The sequence below is a fragment of the Odocoileus virginianus genome, unplaced genomic scaffold, assembly GCF_023699985.2.
Source record: "Odocoileus virginianus isolate 20LAN1187 ecotype Illinois unplaced genomic scaffold, Ovbor_1.2 Unplaced_Contig_25, whole genome shotgun sequence".
In the NCBI taxonomy this organism is placed as follows: domain Eukaryota; kingdom Metazoa; phylum Chordata; class Mammalia; order Artiodactyla; family Cervidae; genus Odocoileus; species Odocoileus virginianus.
Window position 1 is genome coordinate 481,442 of NW_027224342.1, and position 19,105 is coordinate 500,546.

At 46.2% G+C, this 19,105-nt stretch overlaps 1 protein-coding gene across 6 annotated transcripts in view; it reads left to right on the forward strand.

Annotated features, from left to right (window-relative positions):
• RAI2 (retinoic acid induced 2) overlaps positions 1-19,105 on the forward strand; it is a 77,736-nt gene that overhangs the window by 30,439 nt on the left and 28,192 nt on the right. The gene's annotated exons all lie outside the window — the stretch shown is intronic.

Genomic DNA, 19,105 nt, shown 5'->3' on the forward strand with positions numbered 1-19,105 from the left:
GGTTGGTCGCCCTAAAAGGCAGAAGAACTTTTCACTCACTTATCTGTGCATTCAGTTTACAAACAGTACTGAACTCTTAGTATAGACCATGCACCTTGCAAGGTTTGGGGTAGAGAGCTGATCAACAAGGCAGTAGTGATTCCTGCCTCCCTTCCTCTAGGGAGAAGAGTGGGATTGGGGGAAGTGATTACAGTCTAGTGCAATGCTCTCTTTGATTGGGATAAGAAGGCACTGGGTTTTTTTTAAATTAATTAATTTAAATTAAAGGCTAATTACTTTACAATATTGTGATGATTTTGCCATACATCGACATGAATTAGCCATGGATTTAAGTGTGTCCCACCATCCTGAACCCCCCTGCCACCTCCCTCCCCACCCCATCCTTCTGGATTGCCCCAGATCACCAGCTTTAAGTGCCCTGCTTCATGCATCAAACTTGCACTGGTCATCTATTTTACACATGGCACCAGGTGTTTTAATTGGGAAAATACAAGAGGCTATGAAACAGGTGAGGAAGACAATACACAGCAGATTCCTCATCTCCTTAACATATCCACAAAGTTCTAAAGTTGCTCAGAAAAGCAGTTTATAGCAAACTGATACATTCAAAACCTCTGTGGAACAGATAAGGTGGGGCTGGGGGGTGATAAGGAAGTAGACAGATAATAGGTTGTCTCCTGTGATCCTCCAAGCCACAGAGACCCCCAGGACTTGTTGTTGTTCAGTTGCTAAATCCTGTCTGACTCTGCGACCCCATGGACTGTAGCACACCAGGCTTCCCTGTCCTTTACCAGTTCAGTTCAGTTCAGTCGCTCAGTCATGTCTGACTCTTTGCCACCCCATGGACTGCAGCGTGCCAGGCCTCCCTGTCCATCACCAACTCCCAACGTTTACTCAGACTCATGTCCATTGAGTCGGTGATGCCATCCAACCATCTCATCCTCTGTCGTCCCCTTCTCCTCCCACCTTCAATCTTTCCCAGCATCAGGGTCTTTTCAAATGAGTCAGTTCTTTGCATCAGGTGGCCAAAGTATTGGAGTTTCAGCTTCAGCATCAGTCCTTCCAATGAATATTCAGGACTGATTTCCTTTAGGATGGACTGGTTGGATCTCCTTGCTGTCCAAGGGACTCTCAAGAGTCTTCTTAAATACCAAAAGCATCAATTCTTTGGCGCTCAACTTTCTTTAGAGTCCAACTCTCACATCCATACATGACTACTGGAAAAACCATAGCTTTGATTAGGTGGACCTTTGTTGGCAAAGTAATGTCTCTGCTTTTTAATATGCTGTCTAGGTTGGTCATAACTTTTCTTCCAAGGAGCTAAGCATCTTTTAATTTCATGGCTGCAGTCACCATCTGCAGTGATTTTGGAGCCCCCAAAAATAAAGTCTGTCACTGTTTCCATTGTTTCCCCATCTATTTGCCATGAAGTGATGGGACCAGATGCCATGATCTTAGTTTTCTGAATGTTGAGTTTTAAGCCAACTTTTTCACTCTCCTCTTTCACTTTCATCAAGAAGCTCTTTAGTTCTTCTTCACTTTCTGCCATAAGGGTGATGTCATCTGCATATCTGAGGTTATTGATATTTCTCCTGGCAATCTTGATTCCAGTTTGTGCTTCATCCAGTCCAGCATTTCACATGATGTACTCTGCATATAAGTTAAATAAGCAGGGTGACAATATACAGCCTTGACGTACTCCTTTCCCAATTTGGAACCAGTCTGTTCCATGTCTGGTTCTGTTTCTTGTTGACCTGCATACAGGTTTCTCAAGATGGTCTGGTATTCCCATCTCTTTAAGAATTTTCCTCAGTTTGTTGTGATCCACACAGTCAAAGGCTTTGGTATAGTCAATAAAGCAGAAGTAGATGTTTTTCTGGAACTCTCTTGCTTTTTTGATGATCCAACAGATGTTGGCAATTTGATCTCTGGTCCTTTACCATCTCCCAGAGTTTGCTCAAACTCATGTCCATTGAGTCGGTGATGCCATCCAACCATCTCATCCTCTGTCGTCCCCTTCTCCTCCTGCCTTCAATCTTTCCTGGCATCAGGGTCTTTTCAAATGAGTCAGTTCTTTGCATCAGGTGGCCAAAGTATTGGAGTTTCAGCTTCAGCATCAGTCCTTCCAATGAATATTCAGAACTGATTTCCTTTAGAATGGACTAGTTGGATCTCCTTGCTGTCCAAGGGACTCTCAAGAGTCTTCTCCAATACCACAGTTCAAAAGCATCAATTCTTCAGTGCTCAGCTTTCTTTACAGTCCAACTCTCACATCCATACATGACCGCTGAAAAAACTATAGCTTTGACTACACATTTCTTTGTGTCAGCAAAGTGATGTCTCTGCTTTTTAATACACTGTCTAGGTTTGTCATAGCTCTTCTTCCAAGGAACAAGAAGTCTTTTAATTTTGTAGCTGCAGTCACCATCCGCAGTGATTTTGGAGCCCAAGAAAATAAAATCTGTCACTGCTTCCACTTTTTCCCCTTCTGTTTGCCATGAAGTGATGGGACTGGATGCCATGATCTTCATTTTTTGAATGTTGAATTTTAAGCCAACTTTTTCACTCTCCTCTTTCATCCTTATCAAGAGGCTCTTTAGTTCCTCTTCACTTTCTGCCATTAGAGTGATATCATCTGCATATCTGAGATTGCTGATATTTCTCCTGGCAATTTTGATTCCAGCTTGTGCCTCATCCAGCCCCGGGATTTCACAAGATATACTCTGCATATAAGATAAATAAGATAAGTGATATACTCTGCATATAAGATAAACTCTGCATATAAGTTAAATAAGCAGGGTGACAATATACAGCCTTGTCATACTCCTTTCCCAATTTGGAACCAGTCTGTTGTTCCATGTCTGGTTCTAACTGTTGCTTCTTGACCTGCATACAGGTTTCTCAGGAGGCAGGTAAGGTGGTCTGGTATTCCCATCTCTTTAAGAATTTTCCACAGTTTTTATGATCCACACAGTCAAAGGCTTTAGCATAGCCCATGAACCACAAGTAGATGTTTTTCTGGGACTCCCTTGCTTTTTCTATGATCCAATGGATGTTGGCAATTCTATCTTTGGTTCTTCTGCCTTTTCTAAACCCAGCTTGTACATCTGGAAGTTCTCAGTTCACATACTGCTGAAGCCTAGCTTGAAGGATTTTGAGCATAACCTTGCTAGCATGTGAAATGAGCACAATTGTGTGGTAGTTTGAACATTCTTTGGCATTGCCTTTCTTTGGGATTGGAATGAAAACTGACCTTTTCCAGTCCTGTGGCCATTGCTGAGTTTTCCAAATTTGCTGACATATTGAGTGCAGCACTTTAGCAGCATCATCTTTTAGGATTTGAAATAGCTCTGCTGGAATTCCATCACCTCCGTTAGCTTTGTTGACAGTAATGCTTCTTAAGGCCCACTTGACTTCATACTCCAGAATGTCGGGCTCTAGACTAGTTATCACACCATTGTGGCTATCCGGGTCCTTACGACCTTTTTGATATAGTTCTTCCATGTATTCTTGCCACCTCTTCTTAATCTCTTCTGCTTCTGTTAGGTCCTTGCCATTTCTGTCCTTTATCATGCCCATCTTTGCATGAAATGTTCCCTTGGTATCTCCAATTTTCTTGAAGAGATCTCTAGTCTTTCCCATTCTGTTGTTTTCCTCTGTTTCTTTGCATTGTTCACTTAAGAAGGCTTTCTTATCTCTCCTTGCTATTCTCTGGAACTCTGCATTCAGTTGGGTATATCTTTCCCTTTCTCCCTTGCTTTTCTCTTCTTTCCTCAGCTATTTGTAAGGCCTCCTCAGACAACCACTTTGCCTTCTTGCATTTCTTTTTCTTTGGGATGATTTTGGTCACCACCTCCTGTACAATGTTATGAACCTCTGTCCATAGTTCTTCAGGCACTCTGTCTACCAGACCTAATGAATCTATTGAATCTATTCATCACCTCTGTGGTATAATCATAGGGAATTTGATTTAGGTCATACCCCAATGGCCTAGTGGTTTTGCCTACTTTCTTCATTTAAGCCTGAATTTTGCAATAAGGAGCTGATGATCTGAGCCACAGTCAGCTCCAGATCTTGTTTTTGCTGACTGTATAGAGCTTCTCCATCTTCAGCTGCAAAGAACATAATCAGTCTAATTTCGGTATTGCTTTGCTGCATTTATTCGCCTGCTCAGAGGGCACCTATTGGGTGGTGCAGAGCAGGCAGTTGTGTGGTGAGGAGATATTGGTGTTGTCCATGCCCATAAATTCACACTAATGAGCATAGCCTGGCAAACCTCCTGGCCATCTTTTCGGGTTGTGTGGATAAAATGCTGTGTTTGGGGGTGGGGAGCAGGGATGATGTACTGGGTTAATAATTCAGTGTGTTTGTAAACAGGGCTCTAGGAGCGAAAAGTTAGTGCCAGAACAGAACAGCATGTACTTCTAAGTATGTAAAACTAATAGACATGTGTTCTTGCCTAAGAGGCCCAGTTATTGTCTGTTTAAAAGGAAAAACATTTTAATGCATTAGAAATATATGGCAGCTGTTGTAAGATCTGAAAGGCCAGCCCAGTGCAGTTTCTTTCATTTTTCATCCATTTCACCAATATCTATTGACATATATGCCTCTGAACATTTTACTTTCTACCCAGTCAGCACATAGCACCAACAAAACAAAACAAATCCCCCCAAACTGAAGCCCTTATCTCCGTGAGAAGGTCCAGACTTTTATTCCATTGTCAAAGACACAACGAAGTAGGATGGCTTTTGAATTTTCAAATCTCTTTCTTATTTTCCTCAGCTTAGATGGTGTCAGCGGTGTTTCTGTAAAGTGTGTCTTTCTATTGGTGTCTGTAGAAAAGAGAGGGATGAAGGATTTTTTCTAGAGGGGAATTTTGATGATGTGTTAGAAACAGCCCAGATCTGTTGGGTGCAGGTTTTTATTTGTTTGTTTGTTTCACTTCTTTGCCTACTTTTGCCACTGTGCAGTTAAAACAAATCCTTCCAGAGGATTTTTTTCCTATCACATGGGAGGCAGTGTACTGCTCACTTGCTTTGAGTAGTGACCCTTTGAGGGTTCCCAGTTACCATGCAGCCCCTTTCTAGTTGAGCTGTGATGGGTTAGGGAGGGACCATGACGCCCTCCCCTAGGTGACCTCCAGACATTCCTTTGAAAGGAAGCAATGATGGAGACTTAGCCATGAGGAACGAAGTGCCTCTTCTCTTTACAGTTTGACGATGCCTTCCTTTGTAGCTAGTTCAGCACGCTTGTCCTGATTTATGATTTTTTGCCATCTGGTTTATTTCTCTTGTTGTTTTGTATTGTTTTAAATATGCCCGAGGCCATCTTTGAGTCTTTTCTTTAAAAAGTACAAATTGAAAAAGCAAATCATAGGAGTGTCATTTGAAGGTTAGAGATGAAAGAGAAGTTTAAATAGGTCTTGGATCTTCCCTGTGAAGTTCAGTAGCTAAAAATAAAGTTCTTTTTACTTTGTTGATTATGTAATAGAACACATTCTCAGATGTGAACGCTATGGAATGTCTCAGTTGTTCAGAGAGTTCTTGTTTGGGTTTTCTTAAACAGAGGTGCAAGGGTTCTATCAAACAAGTGAATTTGTCTGCTTAGTGACTGGGCACCTATTGAGTGGGAGTCACTGTTGGGGATCACTTTGTGATGTTGATGAGTTTTAACCAGAGGCAGGACTTGATTTTTGCTTGGTCTAACCTCACTTTTCATTCTCTTCAACTAGGTTACTGTCGCTAAAGAAAAACTTGTGTGTGGAGGGAGTGGGGAGGTAGTCCTGTTGTAAGAGGAAAGGGTGGAGTTGGGTCGGGGGCGTCTTTGTTTTTAAAAGAGAAGGTTCTCCGGGTGCTGTGTGCTGTGTTCTGGGCAGCCATGAAATATTGGTGACCTGGATAACTATGTTTAAACCATGTTCTTATTAAAACCAGCAGTCCTGGCTTTCCCAGACAAAGAAATTCTGAAACAATTTTGGAAATACATTCACAAGAGTGGAATTCATAAATGGAACTGTACAGCCATCAGCTGCACTGTTTAGACATAAAGTTGGATGAGCAAAGGGGGAATTTTACAAGTATGGATTCAAAGCTTTTAAATGAACTTGCCTAATTGGTAGTAGTGATGTAGAGCATCTTGCTGGAAGGAAAACAAATCTTGTATCTAAAAACGTTCTCTTAGATGTGAAAGCAAACGCAGCTTCAAACAATGCTTGGGAAATGTCTCGGTTAAGGATTTTAAAAACGATTTAAGGATCCAGGGTTAGTGCCTGGCACATGGTCAGTTGCCTCACACAATTTAGCAACCTCATCAAGAGGTTCCTAAATCCAGTCAACTGACCTTAGCATCACCTGGGTGGAGTTTGGGACCCGCACATTCCTAGACCCTGTTAGATGTATTTGGCCAGGTTCCTGGGGGTCAGACAGAGAATCTATATGCTCAGTGGGCTCTCTGGGGATTTTAATGATTGGCCCAATTTGAGAACTGCTGGCCTAGTCCCTTCCTCTGGATAGGATCCTGTACGTACCATTCCAGACAATTTTTTTTTGCCCCACAACTGGCCATGAAACAGCATCTCTACAAATGCCATCAACTCTGGATTATACCTTTATTCATTCGCTGAAGCTCAATTTTAAAATCCAGTCAACTATATGATTCTTTAAAATGACTTTGAATCAAGTCACATGCAGTGCTTCTCAAGGTTTATTGCTGTGTGTTACTATTCTGCTTGAGTCCTCAGGCCATCCGACTGCTCCTGGGTGGGTGGGCTAGAGGCATCAATAGCATTGTCCCCTTGGGTGTGGGGACAGTTGGCAAGGGATTGGCACAGTGTGAGGCATGCTGACCCTCACAGCATCTTTCCCGGGATGCCAGGAACCCCCACTTCACAAGTGGGTAAGGTAGAGTGATGATCCAGGTCACAGAGCTCAGGAGAAGAGCCAGCAGTAAAGCCAGGCCTTCAGGACTTACCCCCACTTGCTCCCCCACTCTCTCCCGCCCCAAGCCAGATGCTGTTTTCTTCTTTGGAGATGTGGTTCAGCCCCAGCTGGGCTCCTTGAGGCACACTGGCTCCTCAGGAGACCTTTTTAATCTATTCGGAGGGACAGCACGTCCTGTTCTGATTTGGCATGTTTGAGAGCCATCAAAGGTAGGACTGTTCGTTTCTGAATTATACATAGGCTTCCCTCCATCTCTAGAATGTAATTATGAAAAAGGGCTTGAGAAATACCAATTTCCAAGCCAAGAGTCTTATGAAGCTGCCAAAGGAAGTAGATACTAGCAGCTTCTGCTGGGTGCCATGTGGGCCGGGGCTGCTCTTGACTTCTCAGCAGGAGGGAGCGGCTATGTGTGGTGCCAAGAGGCAGCAGAGAAGCAGGCCGGGGAGGCACTTGCCTTCCGCCCTTTGGACATTGCAGAGGTGAAGCCGGAGCCAGGCTGGCATTTCTCAGAGATTCCCAGATGGGCCCTCCGTTGCTGGCCTTCCACCATTTTTCGGATCAGCAGGGTCACTCACCCTTAGCACTGTTGACCTGGGACCAGACGTGTCTCTGCTGTGAGGCGGTCCCTGTGCACGCTGTGGGATGTTTGGCCGCATCCCTGGCCTCCACTCACTGGATGCCTTACCACCCTCCTCTCACAAGTTGCAACAGGAAACAAAATGTCTCCAGACACTGCCAGATGTCCCCTTGGCAGCCCGGATGGAGTCACACCAGGTTGAAAACCACTGGCCTAGACCTAGAGTAGAAATAGGAAGACAGCATCTACTGTGGCGGCAGGGGACACTGGGTGGAAATGCTGGCAGGAGCCCCCGAATTCCCATCTCCCCACCTTTTCTCACGTGTATAAACCCTTCACCACCCACAGTTCCCTTAAGGGATAGGTAAGCCTCCAACTTGCTCACTTGACCTTCTCCTTGCTGTGCTTCGCCTCCGCACCGCCTGTCCTTGGTACATGGTGCTGTGACCCCAGTTCATACCCCAGCTCTGCCACTGAGTAGAAAGTGCCCTGTTCTCTTCATGCCACCGTTTCCTCATCTGTAATGTAGCGGTAATAACAGCATCTCCCTTGTGGGGTGGTTGGTGAGGATTGGGTATTTATAAACATTTAGAAAGCACCAGCACATAATAAGCACTTTGTATAAGTGTTCTATAAATAAAACAGAAGTGATCCGGATAAAGAAACCTCTGTTAAATACAGCCATTCAACAAATGCTTATCAGGTGTTGAACAGGACCCCGCCCCACCATCCAGGTGCTCAGTTTGGCCATGAGCCCCCCAGTAACTTAGGTGTGTAAGTCAGTAAGTAAGTTAGTAAAAAGCACTGCCTTGGATGTGCTCTCCCATACATTCCCCGAGGAGAGCCCTCAGCATCCCAGTGGACACAGCATCCAGCCTTAGTGCCCCATGCGCTGCTTCTTGTCCATCGTCAGTGGAACCCTGCTTCGCCTTGCCATAAGCTCAACACTCCATTTCACAGTGACTCAACTCTGTATAGCTCCAGCTATAGCCAAAATACGTGGAACCCATTATTCAAAATTTAGGAGCACCTCTGTGAGGAATCTGAGGTATTCTAGTCATTGGGTACACTAGTTGGGAACACTTTCCTCCCTCCCTCCCTCTTCCTTCCCCTCCCCGTCACCCTCCTTCCCTTCTTTCCTCACTTCATTCCTCCAAATATGTAGTCATTGAGCACTGTCTGTGGACTGAGCATTATTCCAGGTGCTGGGGCTACTTCGATGAACATGGCAGATGAGGAGCTTGCCTTCCAGATGGAATGGAAGAGACAGAGTATAAATAGTAAATCAAGGGGAAAAAGAGAATTTGCAAATGTGATAGATGCTGAAGGAAGGACACATAGAAGTGATGTGAGAGTGAACAGCTGGGATGAAGTTGTGGGCTTACAGATGGTCATAGACTTTTATGTAACGAGACTGGTTTGATTTGAGACTTCAAAGCTGAGCAGGAACCAGCTGTGAACACACTCCAAGCTGAGGAAACAGCCAGTGCAAAGGCCCTGTGGCAGGAAACAGTAGTAGTTCTAAGAAAAGAAGTATTCTTAACATGGAGGAGAAAAGTGCAGAACAGAGCAGAGATTGGAAAGGGGTAAAGTGGGGCTAGTCTGTAGGGCTTTGTAGGGCTTGGCTTTTAGTTTAAAACTCAGTGAGAAGCCATTGGAACTGAGTAAAACAATCTGATTTGTGTTGGAAAAGAAGGAAGGAATGGCCAAGCATGTGGAACACTGCAGGGACAAGTAAGATGAGGGCTGACTTAGTGGATCTGGCCATGTGATCAACAGGACGTAGTAAGAGCATCACAGGGAAGGAGTATACAGCAGCTGCGCCCTCTGTCTTTTGGTTTTAGAACATACAGTCTCACCAAGGGATAGGCATTTGCATTGCAAGGGATCCTTAATGTGATAACTTTTTTTAACACTGCTTTGGTCAGTTTCCAGGGAGTTATTTGGCTTTAATTCTCACTTTAGTAAGAGACTTGCTGCAATGGTCACAATGACGGTGGTGGTGGTGATGTTCTTGGTGTCGATGACATCACCAAGCTCCTACTGTCAACCTCTTTGGTGATTTTTTAGTTGTGAGACAGTGCCAGCCCAGCCATACACTGCCACTGGGCCTCCGGGCTCGATCCATGACCCAAGTTCATTACGGAATGGCTGCCCAAAGCTGGAGGCTGCCTGTGACACAGCAGAACTACCCAGGCCCCTGGCAGGTGGGCCCTGCAGGGCTCAGAGTGGTGACCTTAGCCTCCGGCGCCATGTTCTGACGGCTGTCCTCTGCATGGCCTTTCACTTCTAAAGTCCACCCACCTCTGTAACCTTGCCTGAACTTTTAAGCCCAAGAATGGTAGGAAATCCCTCAGGATAAATCCTTAAAGAGGCATTTGACAAAGCATATATAAACTTACACTTGGTGAAAAGTGACTGTAGAAGAAAGTATGTTTAGCCCAAGCTTAAATATGACCGTGCTTTTTCTGCGGTCTCCCGCAGCATTTTGGAACCCTGACATTTTTCCTGACTGATCGTTCCCTTTGATTTTTTTTCCTCCACTGCTTTGATTTTGTAACACAAGAATAATATTTTTTCTGGACTAAACTTCTTATAAGTGGTCTTATCCTGGGAATGTTTTTAAATTTAAAGATGATTCTATTTTCTCTTAAGTACCAAGAAGTACATATACATACAAACACATTTAATAGCTTCAGATGTGATAGTTTGACTTTTTAAAGGCATATTTGCAAAATTTGTTCCTCTTGATTCCAGTTCCTAATTCAAAGTTCCATCATATTAATGAAGAAGATGGCCAGTCACCTGCAGGGTAGACGTCTCTCCCGAGGGGCAGAGACGTTGGATCTACCTTCATTTATAGTGTCTTCAGGATGGATTCACAGGCGAATCCATCCCATTTTCTGAAAGGGAAGGTTTTTTACTCTCTCAAGGCAAAGACCCATCTTCAGTGTGATGGGCAAGGCTTCAGAATGCCAACACCTTTGTTTTTACCAGCTGGCAGGACTAGTTCCTGTCAGTAACCACGTGGGGGCGCATTTTGTACTTAACCCCTCCTGGGAGTGAGGAGCTGACAGAGGACTGTGCTATGCTTAGTTGCTCGGTTGTGTCTGACTTTTTGCAACCCCTCTTTGCAACCCTCTGGAGTGGGTAGCCATGCCCCTTCCCAACCCAGTATCGAACCCAGGTCTCCTGCATTGCAGGCAGATTCTTTACCGTCTGAGCCACCAGGGAAGCCCAAGAATACTGGAGTGGGTAGCCTATCCCTTCTCCAGGGGATCTTCCCAACCCAGGAATTGAACCAGGTGTCTCCTGCATTGCAGGTGGATTCTTTACCAACTGAGCTACCAGGGAAGCCCAACAGAGGACTGCTTTGCTCCAAATCTAATATCAGGCCCTGCCTTACTGTGAGTTTTTTTAATAGCTTAGCTGACTGACTGGTGGGACTTTTCTATAATCTCTCTCCTATTTAGGAAGGTCTCTCTTGTGCTTACGCCACTGAATTCTGGGATGGTCTGAGTTCTTACCTGAAAAAGTAAAGTGAAAGTGTTAGTCGCTCAGTCGTGTCCAACTCTTTGCAACCCCATGGACTGTAGCCCGCCAGGCCCCTCTGTCCATGGAATTCTCCAGGCAAGAATACTGGAGTGGGTTGCCATTTTCTTCTCCAGGGGATCTTCCTGACTCAGGGATCAAACCCAGGTCTCCTGCATTGCAGGCGAATTCTTTACCATCTGAGCCACCAGGGGAATGTTTCTTCTTTCTCATCTGAAAGTCTGTTCAAATCTCAGTCTGTCATGAAAGAGAGTAAGTGATTGACCTTGCCTAAGGGTGACCTTCTCCCACCTCCCCACAGAAGTGGAATTTCAAGAGCATGAGTGTCCTGGACTATCCACTCTTCCTCTCCTGTTGCCCACAGATCTCTCTGTAATCAGAACTGTAGGCACTTGGGCAAAAATTCAGCCAGGGCCTGCATTGCTTTGGGGTGATGCCAAGACGTAGATTTTCTGGGTCAGTGAGTGTGAATGCTTTTAAATTGCCCTCCAGAAAGTTTTTAACCAATTTGACTTCCATATCACCAGATATTTGCTGTGGTGCAAGTATTCATTCATTCCTTCATGTATGTATCTATTCACTCCCTTACTGATTCTGCACCATGATGGTGTTCCAGGCACTGTGGACTCACACAAGTACTAATGAGTTCCTGCCCTGTGTGAGCTTGGTGGGTTTTCTCTGTCTCTGTCATGGGAATTGAGACTGTGCATCTGGGCCTCCTGAGGACTAACCAGGAAAAGGGCTCAATCATGTCTGGAGCAGGGTAGGGGCAGACCCCGAAGTGGAGTCCTCGCCACTGGCTCCACATTCAGATCACCTAAGGAAATCTCAAAGATCCTGGCACCCAGGCCGACTATGGAAGATTCTGATTTCACTGGCCTGGGTATCTGGATCTTTTAAAGCCCTGTAACCAAGTCTCATGTGCAGCTCACCACCCTTCATTCAGGGGAGTCTGGCCTAATGAAAATCCTCCATCAGGTCCCCACTGCCTCTGCTTCTGACCTTATGCTTGTCACTTCAGACTCATAGCATTTGCTATTCCTTTGCACACCTTGCCCACCATGGCCAGCACCATGCCAGGCTGACAACTTGCCGAGAAGAAAAATCACCTTCCTTTTCTCTTATTTATTGCTTATTTATAGTTTAAAATGAAATTCTCACCTCATTTAGTGCTCCACAGTGAGGGTCCTTTGGCTCCCCTATCTTTATTATAATAACAATAGCTTGCCCCTGCTGAGTGCTTACTGTGTGCCAGGAACTGTTCTAAGTGTTTTTGTATGTTAACTCGCTCACTCCCTTCCACACCCCTCCAGCAGAGATTCTGCTCTGACCCTCCCCCCATTGTACAGATGACAACTCTGAGGCATAGAGAGGTTCGGGCACTCGCTCCTGTGCCCACAGCCAGGACATCTCCACCCTATTTCATTAAGTGAGGCTCTTCTCTCCCAGTCCGAAGGGTTTCTCTTGGATTACTTATGCTTCAGCGTTGTATTTCCTTTCTCAAATTGGAGCTTCAGGGCGTGAGTAAGGGTACGCCTGAGGTCTCCCAGCGTTCCGATATTTCCATGATGGCAAACAGCAGCTTAGCACAGAGAACTTAGCAAGGGAAACATGCCACAGTTTCTCGGCCAGCAGTTTGAGTCACTTTAGTTGCATCCACTGTGGAGACGCAGCTCAAGTAACTAAAAGCAGAGGGTTCTTACCTGTGCCAAAAGATGTCAGGCCCTTCTGCCACTCGCACCCTCACATCTGCGTACTTTCAGGCTTGTCCTCACAAGAAAACTGAGAGGCGGAGCGAACCCCGGGCGTGATTCTGAAACAGCCTGTATTTGTCTCTTTGAAAATACGTAGAACTTCTCATCTGCTTATTCTCCGGGGAGAAGTCACAGACTCTCGGAAGTCAGTCATTGTGATCTCTTGAGTCATAATTTTGGCAGTTGTAGCAGAGCCCAGGGTGGGGATGCAGGATGGAGGCAGCACGTGGGTCTGTTGCCATAGATGAGTCGTAGAGTGGAAGGGCTGAAATCTCCTCCTGGCAGGAAAGGATTAGCTGGTCAAAGAGGAAAACAGATTTGAGAAATCCATTCACCCTGAAGATTTAATAGGGAATGCAGGTCAGACTGACTCCAGTGTCTCTAGTCACAGCACTCTGTTTTATCTTGTACTCAACTCAGAATTGCAAAAGAAAAGGGGAGGTGAGCCTTTAAATGCTGACCTTAATATTTCCATCTGTATTTTAGGAGTAAGAAATCTTATGTGTTGAACTGAAAGGATGGCCTTAAATTACATGAAAAGTATTTATCTACTACTTATGTATTTCTCATTTATAGATTATTAAGGAAAATTCTTTTTTCTGCTTTTGTGGTCATAGTGCCCAACTCAAATTTCAAAGAACATCACCAGCATATCCTTGATGTTTTTCTTGAGAATATCACCCATGATAAGAAAATACCTTGGAAATACTAACATGGTTTTGGACGTGGCCCTAAGGCCATTAAAGAATATCAGAATCCTAATTAGTCGTCAAATAATCTTTTTTTGTGATACATAACTTCTGGTTAGAACACCATTTCCATATGCTACTTGTCACCTTATTACCTGGAAGCCACTTGGAGGCATTTTGCGGAATCAAGCCATTTGAGGGCCCAGAGGAGCAGCACGTTGGCAGGAACATTACCTTGAACAGAAGGGACTGAATTCTAGTCATAATCTTGCCCCTAAATGGATGGGGCAAGTCATCTTTTCTGAGCCTTTGTTTGCTCATCTGTAAAATGGGTTGTACTAGGTAGTCTTTGTGAAACGAAAAATGGAAGGCCAGGCGTGACCTAGTCCCTCACCAGTTTTTCTCTGTCACTTGGGAACTTTCTCACTCCCCTCCTCTGTCTCCCTGTCTTTGTCTGTCTGTCTCTCTCACACACACTCACACACACACACACACACACACACACACTTGTCAGAGCACTGGAATGCTGCCATGCTGTGATGTTTTCTCGTCTTTTAGGTCTTTGCTCCCTGAAGCAGTCGCTCCTCCACCGCATCCCCAGTGTCACTAACCCTGACTCAGTTTCTTCTTAGTACTTAGCCCCATCAGAAAGTATAAGAAGACACCCAGTGCTGGTGCTGGGGTAAACAAAGGAACTGAGAGCATAGAATGTCCAGAAAGAGACCCACATGTTGTTGAGTGGGCCATGCCTTCATGAGTGTTTGTTATTTTAAATGTTATAATATTAAAAATAAAAGAAACAGTTTTTCAAATAAAGCCCCCGAAAGGGAAAGCCATGCATGGAACGGTGTTATAAACCAAAGATGATGACCACATACATCCTGTGCACCTGCGGCCCAGAGGGTTAACAAGGAGGTCTCTGCTCCGGGTGGGAGTTTGGAAAACATGAGCAGGAAAGACCTTTGGAGCCCAGACACAATTCTGTGTTGAGCATATACTGGGCACCAGGCAATTTCTTCTTCACCAGCAGGAGGCGTTCTTTCCCCATTTCACAGGCAGGGAAACTGCAGCTCAGAGAGGCTGAGTCACTTTTCCAAGGCCACACAGTTCTGAAGGGGCAGAGCCAGGGCCAGTTCGTCATAAAGCCACCCTGGGCTATTTGAGGACTGCACACCACAGCAACTGGGCCAGACTGCTGTGGCCTCTTACTGGAGAAAAGAGACGATTCCTCAGCCTCATGCGAAATAGACCTTTGCCCTTAAGGAACTTCCAACTTCTGCTCCTGCCCATGCTGTTTTCTGGATGCCCCACCCCAGAAGCCCTTGAGGAGGTCTCGGTAGCAGCACTTTGAAGCCTCTCCCACAGTGCCTCCCAGTCAAGCAGCAGTTGTGCAAAAACCAACACATTTTGGCTCTTGCTCGCCTTAATACTCCCTCCCTTTCCCAAACACAAAAATATTGGCATTTCCTGGAAAGTGGTTTGGGCTCAAGGCCTGATAGCTATCCCACACTCTTGGACCAGCCTCCTTTGGGGCCTCTGTTCTTTTATTTCATGGAGCATTTGTTTGGAGGCTGACGTTGCTGCCTCCTTCAATTGTACCTGGGGTAAAGGACCCTGGCAGGTTCCCTGGTGGGGGGGTGCTGCTCCCCCTTACCAGCAGCATCCTCCATCTCACATCCCTTCACTGTGCTCAGAATTGGTCAAAACTTACCATGCATGCACATAGAACCACTTTGGGTTGTTTTTTCTTTTTTGCAGTTTGATAGTATTTTCAATGTCTAGTTTCTTAAATCAGGGGACAGTTGCATCAAATGTTGTTGAGGTTTGACAGAAAACAACAAAATTCTGTAAAGCAATTATCCTTCAATAAAAATAAATAAAATGATTTAAAAATTTTACATCAAATAATTCTTAAGTGGCCAGATATATCAGTGTTGACTATTGTGCTCACCTATGTAACCACTGCCTGAAAGAGGTTATAAAACATTTCCATCACCCCAAGAAAGTCCTTCTCCCTCCCCCGCTCACCAGAACAACTATCTGATTTCTATCATTATACATTTTTTTGGCTTGTTTTTGAATTGTGTCAGTGAAATCTTATAGCAGGTACACTTTTGTATCTGGCTTCTTTCGCTCAACAGTGTTTTTAAAACATCGATGTCATTGCTTGTGGCAGGAGTTCACTACTTTTTATTGCTGAGCAGAGGTCCACTGTGTGGGTGCTGCCCGTTGTGTTTATCCATTCACCTGTTGACAGACATTCAGGTTGTTTCCAGCTTGTGGCTCTTATGACTAGACTGTTTGGAACATCTGTATACAAGTCTTTTGTGAATATATCTTCTTATTTGTCTTGGGAGGGTGCCTCAGAGTGGAATTGCTCAGCCTGAGGATGGGCAGGTGTTTAACCTTGTTAGAAACTGCCAGACAGTCCTCCAGAGTGGCTGTGTCATTTTACCAACAGTGTATGAGCATTCAGGTTGCTCTGTATCATCACCAACTTTTGGTGTTACAGTCTTTTTTATTTTAGTCATTGTACTGCAAGGAGATCCAACCAGTCCATCCTAAAGGAGATCAGTCCTGGGTGTTCACTGGAAGGACTGATGCTGAAGCTAAAACTCCAATACTTTGGCCACCTTATGTGAAGAGCTAACTCAAGTGAAAAGACCCTGATGTTGGGAAAGATTGAGGGCAGGAGGAGAAGGGGACGACAGAGGATGAGATGGTTGGATGGCATTACCGACTCAATGGATATGGGTTTGGGTGGACTCCGGGAGTTGATGATGGACAGGGAGGCCTGGCATGCTGCGGTTCACGGGGTTGCAAAGAGTCGGACACAGCTGAGTGACTGAACTGAACTGAATGGATGTGATACCACCCTTTAGGTTTTTCTTCTAAAAGACATTTTAAAGAATTTTCAAGCATGTCAGTCAGTGCCAGCTCAGACACTGGAACGGTCCTGTGGAGAGGAAGCAGAGTGCTAGATTTTTATGGTCAGGAGGTTTCTGCTTATCATTCTTGTCCCTGAAGTGGAGTCTTTCCAGCCCTGAGGGCTGTCTGTGGGCTACCATGGGGCAAGCTCAAGGCCAGGGCCCCAGAGAGGCAAGGCAAGCCAGGAATCAGAGTCGAGACAGGAGGGGCCCCCAGTCAGGGAGATCCAAATGACACGTGACAACTGCAGGAGACAGATCACAACATGTGTGCATGCACACACACACACACACACACACACACACACACACACACACTGAGAATCTAAGCTTTAAGTAGCCAGCAGGCACGGGCCAGTTCACAGTCCCGTTGTCATTTCAGCTTCAGCGATCACCCATGGTACAAAAGCTCCACTCAGTGGAGACATGACAACATTTCCGATTTCTTACCTTGTAGTTGGCCTAAGCAACTGAAAGTCTTCCAAAACCAGTTGCCCAGCATGGGACTACTTAGGTGGCAAGCATCAGAAGCATTCCTGGGCGGGGGGGCAGGAGGGCTGGCTATGGCTTTCCTGACTTCTCTTACCTTACCCACCCAGGGGTGTGGGGAGCACCTCTAAAATACTTTAGTTGATCTGTGTATCCTGAATATCCTTAGTTTTACCCAATTCTAACAGTCATCATGCTAATTAGCTGCTCATTTTACCCCCAAAAGAGCATTTCTGATATTCCCTGTGCTCTGCTAGCCAAGCCTCAAGTATTGATAGAGATGAAGAGATAAGTAGAACTCAGCTAGCAGTCTGGAGTTGGGCCTCCCTGGTTTGAACTCAAGCTGACACCTAACCACCCCCGCCTTGGGGTCGGGGGGAGTGCACATTTGATGACAACAGTGGCTGACTGACTGCTGTAGGACTTCACCTGAGTTAAAAATGTCCCACTGTAGGCGGGGGTGCCCCTACTGTGTAGAAAGTATTCTGATCAGTTTGTTCCCATGTGGCAAAGTCCCAGAGGCTTTAGAGGAACAGATGTCTTGGAGAGAAACCCAGAAAGAGGGCAGTAATAGCAGACGTCACACAGAGCTCACTAGTAGTGAAACACCAGTGTTTGGTGGAGTGGGGCATGCTTTTGAAAGGGCAATCTTTGCCTGGACAGTCGATGATGTAGGACACCAAGGTAAAGCTGATCAAGCCCCTTGAGCCACGGATGGTAGACTCCCTGAAAGGAAAAGCTGCAGGGACCTCGCCTGTAAAGAATCCCGTGTGGCTGGGCAAGGGGCAGAAGCCCAGGCCTCCCTGCTCTTCAGACAGCAAAACATCAAAGGATACAAAGAAAGAGGGAAGTGTTGTGGTCCTCGCAGCTTCCTCTGGCCTGATGCCAGGCACGCCAGCTTCCCAGATCTGTTTGCCTGTGCCATGCCAGGCCCCACTGCTCCTCCCTCCCATGCCCCTAACCACTCACAGGGACAGGACCCTAGAGGTCTCCAGGGAGAAAGGCTCCCGAAAGGCCGGCCTTCTGCTCTCTGATGGCAGCTCCACTCCTCCGGGCCTCTCTGAACCCCACCAGCTCTGTGCCAAGGAGATGAACTCTTTTAGAGGAGATTTATGCAGGAATCAAGCAGAGAATGGTCCCGAACCCACGTTCATAAATTGATTCAAGTCAGGAAGAACAGCCAAGGGAGTCAGTGCTTTTAGTACAGAAAAGTTTGCACATGGAGGCTCAGAAGTGCTGGGCTCTGAGCCCTTATGCTGCTCCTGCCATTCTAGTTTTCAGCCGGGGGGCGGGGGGGGGGGGGGGGGGGGGCTTGAGTTGCTTGGAGGCTGCAAGTCAGCCTGCCCCCAGCACGCGCTGTGCCCCAAGCTGTCCCAGGAAGCATGGTAAGGCGATGCTAGCTGCTCTTTCAAACAAGTCGAACGTGGATTGTGGCTCAAGTACACAAAAGTTTATTTCTCACTCAAAGCCCAGAGTGGATGTTCCTTATGGAAGGTTGCCCTCCTCTAAGCCATGACTGTGGTATGCAGATTCCATCTTGTGGCTCCACTGTCTCCACCAGGCGGCTTCCATGAGGTCCCTAAGCATCAAGCTGAGGGGAGGAGAAAGAGCTCGGAGCACCGTTTGGGAAGTTTTGTAGGAGCCAGGCCTGGAAGTACTGTACTTGGCTTCCACCCACCTTCTGTTTGCTAGAACCCAGGCGCGGGCCACACCCAACTGCAAGGGAGGCTGGGAAATGTAGTCCAGGCAGATGAAGAGATGGGTATGGCGAACAGCCAGCCAGGCAGCCACAGATGACAAACTGTTGAGGGAAGGATGGGAATGAACCACTACCTGGGATGCGTTGAGTCGGGAAGAGAGAGTTGTCCTTCAGGGGCCAGGAGTGGCTGGCGCAGGGGTAGTGGTGGAGCAGGGAGCTGCCGCCGGGCCAAAACAGGTCGGGGAGTTCTAGGCTCTGGTCAGAGGCGAGAAGACGCTCCCCACTTCGCCAGCCCCACCAGCCCCCGCACGGGGCTCTCTCTTTCCGCCACCCCGCCCCTCCCTCTTCCCCCAGACTTGCCTTCCCTGCATTCAGTGTTGTCCACCATTCTCGGAAGGCTCTGTCCCTTTCGTTCCCTGGGGATTCACAGCGCAGTTTGTGGGGAAAGAAAACCAACAAACCGGTTCACACCAAGGTGGT